The sequence below is a fragment of the Cucurbita maxima genome, unplaced genomic scaffold (assembly GCF_002738345.1).
Source record: "Cucurbita maxima cultivar Rimu unplaced genomic scaffold, Cmax_1.0 Cma_Scf00167, whole genome shotgun sequence".
NCBI classification, from domain to species: Eukaryota; Viridiplantae; Streptophyta; class Magnoliopsida; order Cucurbitales; family Cucurbitaceae; genus Cucurbita; species Cucurbita maxima.
In genome coordinates, this window is record NW_019272183.1 from 80716 (window position 1) to 92773 (window position 12058).

Sequence of the window (12058 nt, forward strand, 5' to 3'; positions counted from 1 at the left end):
TAAATCCTTCAAGATATCAGGCATATTTACAAATGTCTTGATGAGTGTCTTGAAAATAATACAAAGTCTTGATTTGTAAAGGATATCTCTACAACCCAAAAAAATCAAATCATTAGTCAAATAAACTCTCTACTTAAGTCTTATTGACCCAAGGGCAGATCTCATAGTGAAACGTGACGCATCAAATATCGGATATGGAGGTATCTAAAATTGTCAAAGAGGACCGAGAATCAATTATCATATTTCATTCAAAAGCCTCTAATAATACCATACAAATTACAAAACAGTAAAAAAAAAAATATATATTATTTTCATTGTACTCCGTGCACAACAATTTTAAAGGAAATTTAAAATAAATCTAGCGTATTTGTCATACTTTTAAGTTCAATTACAATAAATCAAGAAAAGAATTGAGTTGTAATAAAATATCACTTGACATTGGAATGTAATTTGAAGACTTTTTATCTTCGGGAGTTGAATTACATTTAAGATTATTTATGTTATTTCTTATTTTCTTCAATTTGTATTTAATAGCTTTGGGTAGTTTGTAGATGAACTATGTTTGAATTATCTTTTTGGCCTTTCTATTTTCGACAGACACGTTTTACACTTTTGGACTGACACTTGGTAGAAGGGGTCACTAAGGCTAAAATCATATAAAATGGGTTCATAGCACAGTGGTAGAGCATTTGACTGCAGATCAAGAGGTCACCAGTTCGAATTTGGTTGGGCCCTTTTAAAAATTTTGGACGAACACTTTGTTCGATTTGCTCCCAACCACCGAGTGTCTTAGGGAAAAGAAATAAGAATAGTTACCGATTCCAAACCTTATTCCAAAGTACTCCACCACATAGAACCATGTACTTAGAACCTAAGGGCCACTATTCTCGGACAAGAACCAAGCTATGTACTCACTCCATCTTTTTCATGTAACTGCCCTAGACCAACAACACCCACCAAAACTATTTTTGATGTTTTCAAATGATTTTTTTAACCTTTCCCTTATTTTGTACTATGAACCTATAAACTCTATTTTGAATATAATGTAAATATATATGTTTATTATATTTTAATTCTTTTTTTATTTCGAGAAAACATTTTACTTTGTGTTCAACCTCTTTTAACTTGCTTCGGAAATGGCTCGTGACATAAACATAAAAAAAGTAATTTTTTAGTATGAATTTTAATATAAGTTGCATTCTTATATTGACAAAACCACTAGTACCAAAAATATTCATGAACTTTCAAAATTAATGCCCTTAACATTCTAAAATAAGGTTCTAACTATTAGTGACTTGCATAAATCATCTCCCTTTTTATTTTCACTCACTCCTCTTCAACAACCTATGACCCATTAATATCATTAATATTTCATCTCCTTGTTTTTTAGCTTTTTGAATATCAAAATCTTAAATAAAAAGGAAAAGCTCTCTAAAATATTCTTATTTGCCAGTAATTTTACATAATTTAACATTTTAAAAATCGGTAAATTAAAAAAATCCAACATTAATATATTCATAATTTCATGTAGTCTTCATAAGTTTGCCGGCGACATTGTTTGTTGTTGAGCCTGATAATGTGAGTTTGTAACCCATCCGTTAGGGTTCTTGGAATGATTCTCTAGATTTTCCCTTCCATGTTGGGGGTTGGGTCATGGGTCTTGGGTGAAGGAACCATTGGTTTACCGCCCCTAAGAGTTAAGGAAGCATCTTGAGGCTAGTTTCACATAGTATCATTATCATTGAGATAACAATTCTTTTCTATTTTATCTAAATTTTTTAAATCTGAGTTCATTTCCAAATGCATGCTAACACCCTTATTGTTGAATAAATGACATGAAACTAGTTTCACTTAGTAACGTTGCCTTTTGCTCCTATTGGTGGAAGGATAATAGGTCGATTATACCTTTATGGTGGTTTTAAGCGTGACAACATTTTACAACAAGACTAATTTTGCTTCATTTCTAAATGAAAACGTGTAAATTGTAAACTCAAACATTTCAAAGAAATAAACAAGTTTTGATGGTACCATGCTAACCAGAAAACAAATGTTGACTTTGACCAATCCCTATATATTTTTTTTTTCTATATTTTGAAACTATTTTAAGCACTTTTCTCGTGTACTCCTTACAAATTTACCTTTTAAGGTTGTAAACATTTGTGCATGGGTGACTATTATGATTATAAGTCAACTGAGTTAAGTAGAAATAAATTTTGAAGATGAAATTAAAGTATTAATTTTGATGTCATCTTTACCCGAGTTTTGGGATATTGTTATTAATGAGATTCAATCGGGATTAGTAATTCACAATGATAATATTCAAAATACTTGACAAAAAAAGAATGGTCAACATAAGATTTTTGAAACAAATAAATCTTTTGTGCTCTATGATATATCAAATCACTTCTTTAAAATTCCTTAATAATAAACCTGAAGTCTTACATCACTTATAGAGAAAAGTTCCTTGCATAGAAGTTTTATTAGATACTTTTAAGCATCTAGAGATCAACTAGACACAAAGCTAAACTTTCTAAAAAAAAATTAGGGGCTAAACTTTTAAGTTAACGTAATTTAAGAAACTTATGATTTTTATATTATCAAGAGTTTAATTGAGCTAGGTCGATTCAATCTAGTGGACCCAAGAATTGAACCGAACCAAACCAACTAGTTAGTAACATGATTTAGTGGAAGCATTTTCATGCAAAGTAGAAGCAACAATGGAGGGTTTGAAATAATATAGTTTTTACCCCTTAAGGTCATTTTACACCGTTTCTTGGTTTAGCTACTTATCCATATCCAATGACCACCAAATTTCATATCTAACCTCAAGCTATAAATGCTCAGTATTAAAATTTGATAGACACCGGAGCTCAGATAGTGGGTTATTTTAACATTACTTAAATCTCGAGCTATTTGATTGGTTCAGGGTCTTAACTCAGGGTTCTTTGGGTTTTTTTTTTCCATATATTCTTAATTCATACTTGGTTTAGGGTTCATATGAAAATCCAAGCGATTTCTACAAGTATTTCTTAACAAAGAGTCCAAGGGGGCTACTTATCTCGTCGTCGACGTTTGGGACCTTCATTATTGAGCTTCCAGTATCTGAATTACTTCAAATTTCCTTCCACATACTCCTTATTGTGTCTAGTTTATGAAACTATAATGTTTTTTACGAGAATCGGTCTAGAATGGGGTTAAAATTGAGAATATTTGAGAAAAGGTCAAATTTTGAGTTGACTTGGACAGTTCAATTGAACTGTCCATATCATCGTTTTCTTCCTCTAAATAGGAAGAAGATGCGCATTTTTCGCATTGCCGCCATTTGAAACTCGGCTTGTACAGCCACATTTACAGCGTTTCTCTCCTTGATTTCTTCGTGAAACTTAAAGATGGATGTTACAAGAAAGGGCTAGAGATTTATTTGATACCTTCTCTTGGATCGTAGCGTAAGATATTCGCTTCCAAAGTTCATGCAAAATCTGATTTATCGTTGGAGATAAAACAAAGGATTTTTTATTGGGTAGCCGATTCTAGGGGTTTCAAGGCCCTATTTCTTCATTGAACCTCTTCCATATCTTATCTTCAAGCTAAAGGAATTGGTTTTGGAGGAACGTCTTTGAGTGTAGGACCTTAACTTCTAGAAATCGTTCTCGGTATGCTACTCACTCGAAACGCAAGATTTCGATCTCGTGGGTAGTTTGTTCGATGACGTTTCAGCTCTCGATTCCTTCATCAAGTTTACTAAACTTCTTCATCTGAAACTAGAGGAATCCTTAATTTGAAGGAAAAGAGAATGTAGATAGGAATTCGACTCTCCCCAATTTAATTTCGAAACCTATTTCCTTCAATTCGGCACGCTCTCGAGGTTATTTTTCTTCGTGGTCTTCTATGGAAGCATTCCTTGGAGGTGCAGAAACTGATTGGAATCATTTTTGCTCGACGAGTCATCATGTATCATCGGATTGGATTTTAAAGTTTTTCTTGATGTTCTTCAATGGAGGATTGAATTATGGGAATGGTTTCTAGGCACTTTCAGCACTCTATTCTTTCATAGAACTTGTGGGTAATCTTGTTAAGAAACTGTAGGAATAAGATTGAAAAGAAATGGTGGAGGATTGCTCTCGAATTTGGAAGAAATCTGAGAGTAGGAGACTGTTAAGGATAGTTGACCGTTCATTATAAGGCAAATATCTAGATATTTGCCTTACATTACGGGTTACCATATTTTCCCTTTTACTAAATGCAAATATATTGTATTCATTTATTATTCTTTCCTTTTATCGCTATTTTCTTATTATTTGTAATTTACCTTATTTCTGTATTCTGTAAATGATTATAAATAAGAGAACTCTCACCACCATTTGGGTGTGGTGGATTAATCAAACATTCACATGGTATCAGAGCCCTTTCGGTTTAACAACCCTGATCCTTTCTTCTCTATGGCTTCCGAATCTTGTTATCATCTTCTTCCTTTCAATACTCTAATCCATATGATCACCATCAAACTTTCTTCCTTCAATTATCTTCTTTGGAAAAGCCAACTTCTCCCTCTTCTTGAGAGTCAAGACATGCTGGGCTATGTCGATGGAACTATGGTTCCACCACCTCGCTTTGAACCAGAAACCTCCTCAACATTCAACCCCAAATATTTGGCATGGAGAGCAGCCGATCAACGACTTCTCTGTCTCCTGCTCTCCTCTCTCACTGAGGAAGCCATGGATGTTGTCGTTGGTCTCTCTACTGCACGTGATGATTGGCTTGCGTTGGAAACTACGTTCAGCCATCAGTCAAACGCTCGTGAATTGAGACTCAAGGATGACTTGCAGTTGATGAAACGTGGCACAAAATCTGTTGCTGAGTATGCCCGTGCCTTCAAAAAAATTTGTGACCAACTTCATGCCATTGACAGACCCGTCGAGGACATTGATAAAGTGCATTGGTTCCTTCGTGGACTGGGCACCGAATTTTTAGCTTTTTCTACTGCTCAGATGGCTCTCACCCCTATCCCCTGTTTTGCAGATCTAGTCTCTAAAACTGAAAGTTTTGAGTTGTTCCAGCGCTCCCTTGAGTCCTCTGACTCCACTCCTACAGCATTCATAGTCACTAATCGTGGCCGCACCCATGAAAGTCACCCTGCTTCCTTTACCAACCAGCGAGGTCGTTCTTATTCTCACAAAAAGAACTCTTCTAATCGAGAACGAACCCACTCAAGTCAGGGTCGTCGACCACCTCATTGCCAAATATGCCGCAAAGAGGGCCATTATGCTGACTGCTGCAACCAACGGTATGTTCGACCTGATTCTTCTCATGCTCACCTTGCTAAAGCCTTTAACACGTCATGTTCTATTGCTGGACCCGATGCTGCTGATTGGTTTTTGGACACTGGAGCTTCGGCCCATATGACTGCCGACCCATCAATTCTGGATCAGTCTAAAAATTACACGGGTAAGGACTCTGTGATTGTAGGAAACGGTGCATCCCTACCCATTACCCACATCGGTACTCTTTCTCCTGTTCCAAATATTCACTTATTAGATGTCTTGGTTGTCCCTCACCTCACTAAAAATCTTCTTTCCATAAGTAAATTAACGTCTGATTTTCCTCTCTCCGTTACATTTACTAATAATCTTATTACTATCCAGAATCATCAAACAGGAAGGGTGGTGGCAACCGGTAAAAGAGATGGAGGGCTATATGTGCTGGAGCGCGGCAACTCTGCTTTTATTTCAGCCCTTAAAAAAAAATCTTTACGTGCTTCATATGATTTATGGCATGCTCGTCTGGGTCATGTGAATCATTCTGTTATTTCTTTTTTAAATAAAAAAGGTCATCTTTCTCTTACGTCTTTATTGCCTTCTCCATCATTATGTAATACTTGTCAGCTTACGAAAAGCCATCGATTGCCTTATTCCCGCAATGAACGTAGGTCGTCTCATGTGTTAGATCTTATTCATTGTGATCTTTGGGGTCCTTCTCCCGTCAAATCAAATTCGGGTTTTCTTTATTATGCTATTTTTATTGATGATTATTCTCGATTCACTTGGTTTTACCCTTTAAAATTTAAATCTGATTTTTTTGATATTTTTCTTCAATTTCAAAAATTTGTGGAAAATCAATATTCTTCTCGTATCAAGGTATTTCAAAGCGATGGTGGTACCGAATTTACTAGTATTTGTTTCAAAACTCATTTACGTAATTCTGGCATCCACCATCAACTCTCTTGTCCATATACACCTGCTCAAAATGGTCGTGTTGAGAGAAAACATCGTCATGTGACTGAGACTGGCTTGGCCCTTCTCTTTCACTCTCATCTTTCTCCTCGTTTTTGGGTTGACGCCTTCAGCACTGCAGCTTATATTATCAACCGGTTGCCTACTCCACTTCTTGGAGGTAAGTCACCCTTTGAACTCCTTTATGGCTACACTCCACATTATGACAATTTTCATCCATTTGGTTGTCGTGTTTATCCTTATTTGCGTGATTATATGCCTAACAAGCTTTCTCCCCGCAGCATTCCTTGTATTTTTTTGGGTTATAGTCCTGTTCATAAAGGGTTCCGCTGTCTTGATCCCGCCACCACTAAGCTATATATCACCTGCCATGCTCAATTTGATGAAACTCACTTTCCTGCTATCCCTAGCTCCCAAGCCCAACCTCTTTCCACTATTCCTATTTCAAATTTCTTGGAACCACATCTTCATCATATTGATTCATCCCCCCCTACTACTTCATCACGGCACATTCCTCAATCCAGTTCATCTCCGTGTGATATTTGTTCTGACCATGTAGATGAGTCTGTGCAGGTTGATACTTCTCTTGCAGGTTCCACTTTGCCACCCTCGACTTCTAATTCAACCTCTATTGAACCTCCTGTTGATTTCTCTTCTTTGGGCACTCATCCTATGATCACACGAGCCAAAGCTGGTATATTCAAGACTCGTCATCCAGCAAATCTTGGTATGTTGGGCTCATCTGGACTTCTCTCTGCTCTTCTTGCATCCACTGAGCCAAAAGGATTCAAATCTGCGGCTAAGAATCCTGCTTGGGTGGCTGCCATGGATGAAGAAATTCGAGCGTTACAACAAAATGATACTTGGACTTTGGTTCCTCGCCCTGCCAACACCAACATCGTGGGCTCTAAATGGGTGTTTCGTATTAAATATTTGCCCGATGGATCCGTCGAGCGTTTCAAGGCTCGTCTCGTTGCCAAAGGTTATACTCAGGTTCCTGGTCTTGACTACACTGACACTTTCAGTCCGGTTGTCAAAGCTACCACTGTCCGTGTTGTGCTTTCTATTGCAGTCACAAATAAATGGCCTCTTCGACAACTTGATGTCAAGAATGCTTTTCTCAATGGAACGCTTATTGAACGTGTTCATATGGAACAACCTCCTGGGTATGTTGATCCTCGATTTCCTATTCATGTTTGTCTATTAAAGAAAGCTCTCTATGGCTTAAAGCAAGCTTCTCGTGCTTGGTTTCAGCGTTTTAGCTCATTTCTTCTCACACTTGGGTTTTCTTGTAGTCGCGCTGACACGTCACTTTTTGTCTTTCATCAGCAATCTAACCTTATCTATTTGCTTCTTTATGTTGATGACATTATTGTTACCGGCAACAACTCATCTCTTATTAACAGCTTTACTCGCAAGCTTCATTCTGAGCTTGCTACCAAAGATTTGGGTTCTCTCAGTTACTTTCTTGGTCTTGAAGCTTCACCCACTCCTGATGGTCTCTTTATCAGTCAGTTAAAATATGCTCGAGATATTCTTACTCGTGCTCAGTTGCTCGATAGCAAACCAGTTCACACTCCCATGGTTGTTTCTCAACACCTGACTGCTGATGGTTCTCCTTTCTCTGATCCTACTCTCTACAGATCTCTTGTTGGCGCCCTTCAGTACTTGACTATCACGCGTCCAGATATTGCCTATGCTGTCAATTCTATCAGTCAATTCTTGCATGCCCCTACTGCAGATCACTTTCTTGCTGTCAAACGTATTCTTCGCTATGTCAAAGGAACACTCCACTTTGGTGTTATCTTTCGTCCATCCACTGTTCCTAGTACGCTAGTCACTTATTCGGATGCTGACTGGGCTGGTTGTCCCGATACTCGTCGTTCTACATCCGGCTATTCTATTTATCTTGGTAACAATCTCATTTCTTGGAGTGCCAAAAAGCAACCTACTGTATCACGCTCCAGCTGTGAATCTGAGTATCGTGCTCTTGCCACAACTGCTGCTGAACTTCTTTGGGTTACGCATCTTTTGCATGACCTCAAGGTCCCTATTTCACCGCAGCCTTTACTCCTATGTGACAACAAAAGTGCTATTTTTTTGAGCTCTAATCCTGTTTCTCACAAGCGGGCCAAGCATGTTGAACTAGATTATCATTTCCTTCGAGAACTTGTTATCGCTGGCAAACTTCGTACACAATATGTACCCTCTCATCTCCAAGTTGCTGACATCTTCACAAAGAGTATTTCTCGACCTCTCTTTGAATTTTTCAGATCCAAGCTTCATGTTCGTTCAAATCCGACGCTCAGCTTGCGGGGGGGTGTTAAGGATAGTTGACCGTTCATTATAAGGCAAATATCATTACGGGTTACCATATTTTCCCTTTTACTAAATGCAAATATATTGTATTCATTTATTATTCTTTCCTTTTATCGCTATTTTCTTATTATTTGTAATTTACCTTATTTCTGTATTCTGTAAATGATTATAAATAAGAGAACTCTCACCACCATTTGGGTGTGGTGGATTAATCAAACATTCACAGAGACCCATAATCTAAACGCTCATTGCTTTCGATTGGGGGATCGACCTTTCTCGATTCTTATTCCATATTGTTGCTCCTATTTCAGACTTTATAGGAGATGCTTAAACCGACATTGAGAGCTCCAGAATCTTCGTTATTTAGAGATCGAACTTTTTGGATAATTTTTCGGAGATATCAACTCCGATCATGGCCTTACCGACCTTGGCTTTGAATACTAGTCGTTGGATGTGATGATCCGTGCGTGTTCGTTCTAGATCATATCAAATTTTGGAGGAGATTCGACGGTTGAGATTTGAGTTCGAAGGCTTTTGCTCGGATGGTCACGGTAGATGCTCTGATTCTAATTAGAGTGCCATTTCTGTAACTATCTATTCTTCCAGGGGTATTTTGGTAATATTCCACTTTTTGAATATTTTATAATTATTTTCTCGAACAATCATAATTTTTCTACAAATTCTTAATTGCTTTTATATCATTTTTCCCTTATTTTGAATCTTGAGATTCCTTCTAGATAAGAAATTACAAATCCGGAAAGATTCTTGATAATTGATAAAATGACTTTTTTTTTGCCCTCTTCATTTACTTTTTCCTTTCCAGTCCTTTTCAAAAGGCAACTCTTATACTGATCTTAATGGGACCTTAAGCTAGGATAAACATGGAGTTTGTAAAACTTAGTAAGTAACCTACTAGTAGGTTCTTAATGGCGACCTTAAGCTAGGATATTACTTCTTGTTATGTTTTCAGGATCTTATACTGATCTTGAAAACCTTCCCCTAAAATAACCTTCAATTTTCTCCCCATGAACACAATTTTCTCATCATCTATCTTTCTTTAAACACTTTTGAAAGTTAAAGAGTAGTTTTGAAGTTTTTTTTTTTTTTTTTGAAAATTCAACAGTATTTTTTTTAAAAAAAAAATTATGAGTAATTTTTTTTTAGATAAAGTGCAAATTTCAATGGTATTTTTATTAATTTAGCTTATAATTTAAAAAAAAAAATACAATTTTTTGTTGATTAAGTTAATGTTAATTTTATTAAAATACATAACACCACATCAAAATTAATTTATTCGGAATAAAATTAAAACTAAAAAATCAATTTATTTTAAACTAAAAAAATTGATTAATTTTAAAACTAAAAAGTATACTTGGTTGGACTAAAATATCCCTAATCTCAACTATAAAGAATTTAATTCCAAGCTCCCTTCTAATAGACAAATGATTTATTAACCTCTATTGTAAGATTTCACTTCATCAATTTAAGTAGCGTTCAACTATAAATATCGAATGTTAAAGTATTCCTCGACAAAGTAAATCTGTTGAAACTGTCTATCAAAGGTGTTCCATAATAAGTTGTGGAGAAGTGTTTCCTTCAATTCTAATTTCAATTAAGGATGTCAATGACAAAAAAGTGCAGAGGCTAGAAGGTTTGTAGTGGAAGAAAATAACAAGAGTCATGGACTTTTTTCGTTTACAAGCTGTATCATGTGTCTTATTCATGGTTACTTAAATCTCATTGAATTGGTGCGCCTTTCACATCAGAGACATTTGTGCCTTAAATCTCTTTGCTTGCTGCAACATTTGCTTGACATAATTTGACCAAAGACGGTATGGACGACCTTAGCTAATTGTATTGGTCTCCAATCATGAAGTGTGACGTCGGATCTTTGTGCATACCATACTCATTAACTATAACATGGCAAGAAATTTTTTATGTTTTGACTGGGCATGACATATTCTATTGTTCTTATATATCTTTAGTTACCTGTGATTAAAGCAAAGAAGTATAGACATGGTTTCCAACCAACCCTTCCTTTATAGTTAGTTCGACGAATGGGTTTTTGTTATCATTTTATCGTTAACCCTTTCGCTCGATTTTGTGTTATGATATCATATAGGGAATCAGAAGCAACCTTACTTGGACAAAATTATATACCGTTTGATAATTATTGTTGATAACAAAGATAAATTGAATTATAAGCATTTTAAGTTCAAAAGTAACAATTACTTGTACACTTTTACTTATAATCTTCATTTTCTTTATATAGAAATAAGGAAGGGAGGGATAGAAAAGATACTCATAATATCATTATGACTATGCCATATTTCATTAATTAAAGAGATTAATACACCCACCAACACACACACACATATTTCGAGAGAGAGAGAGAGAGAGGGCTTATTATAAGTAGGGATAGCATTCTAGTAGTTGTATTGCTACTTGGGGACAAGGAACTCGAGAACTTCTTTAAAAGATGAGAGCTTATAAGTAGGTGGCGATGGATATATCACATGCACAAAAAGAAAATTCTGCACCTTTGTAATAAAAGACCAAGGAATATCATCGTTATTTATAACTTCTATCACAATAATATAAATTCTGCAAGGACGATGTTCTCTAGTCATACTAACTAGACCGTTCACCACACGCTTGTAGATGACACGATGTTCACTATTCTCGTTATTCTTTTCAATTACGAACCTTCCTGCATTTTGCACTACTAGGATATTGACATCTTTAATTGGTACTAAAGCATCTAAAGGCAACCCTTCCACACTGCTCATTCTAACACCTTTGGTAAATTGTTCCAAGAGACATTGTTAGGCCCATTTTGTTCATGAATACTTAAGAATTTGATATTTATAGTTGTAGTTGAACGCTACTTAAATTGAGGAAGTGAAATCTTACAATAGTCTAATAAAGCGTTTGTCCATTAGAATAGGTTGGAATTAAATTCTTTATAGTTCGAGATAATAGTTGTATTATTTAAGTCATTGAGACTAGTGTTACTAGTACTTGTTAGTATATTTGAGTATAAATATTAAAACCATTAGTTATTAAATATTGTTTGAATTAAAGCGTTTATAATTCAAATGATCTTCATAACCTAATTCATAAAAAAATAAATAAAATAATTAGGAAGCATTTATGTGCTATATCAAAATAAGATGCTAAAAAGAACTGGCAGTAATTACTTTATTACCTTTAATCTTAAAAGTAACTTAAAATATTGCTTGTGTGCCTCTTACAGTACTCTCAACAAATGGATCGCTTGATCTATTCTACTATACTTTACTTCCTCTTGATAACGGTGTGGTAATGACACAACTCATATTGCCGATAATCATCACTTACATCCAAAACCAGAGTATAACGGTCGACTATCGTCAAGGACCCATTCACCATTTCCATTTCTATCGTCAATGACCCATTCACCATTTCAATCATTTCTCTAAATTTTATGATGCTCTAGTGTTAGATTTCATTGGAATATTGCAGTAGTA

The 12058-nt window shown here is 35.7% G+C and overlaps 1 non-coding gene across 1 annotated transcript; it reads left to right on the plus strand.

Moving 5' to 3' along the window:
• Window positions 1-663: 663 nt before the first annotated feature.
• On the plus strand, window positions 664-735 carry TRNAC-GCA. The gene has a single exon. It is a non-coding gene; the product is annotated as a tRNA-Cys (tRNA).
• Window positions 736-12058: the final 11323 nt, after the last annotated feature.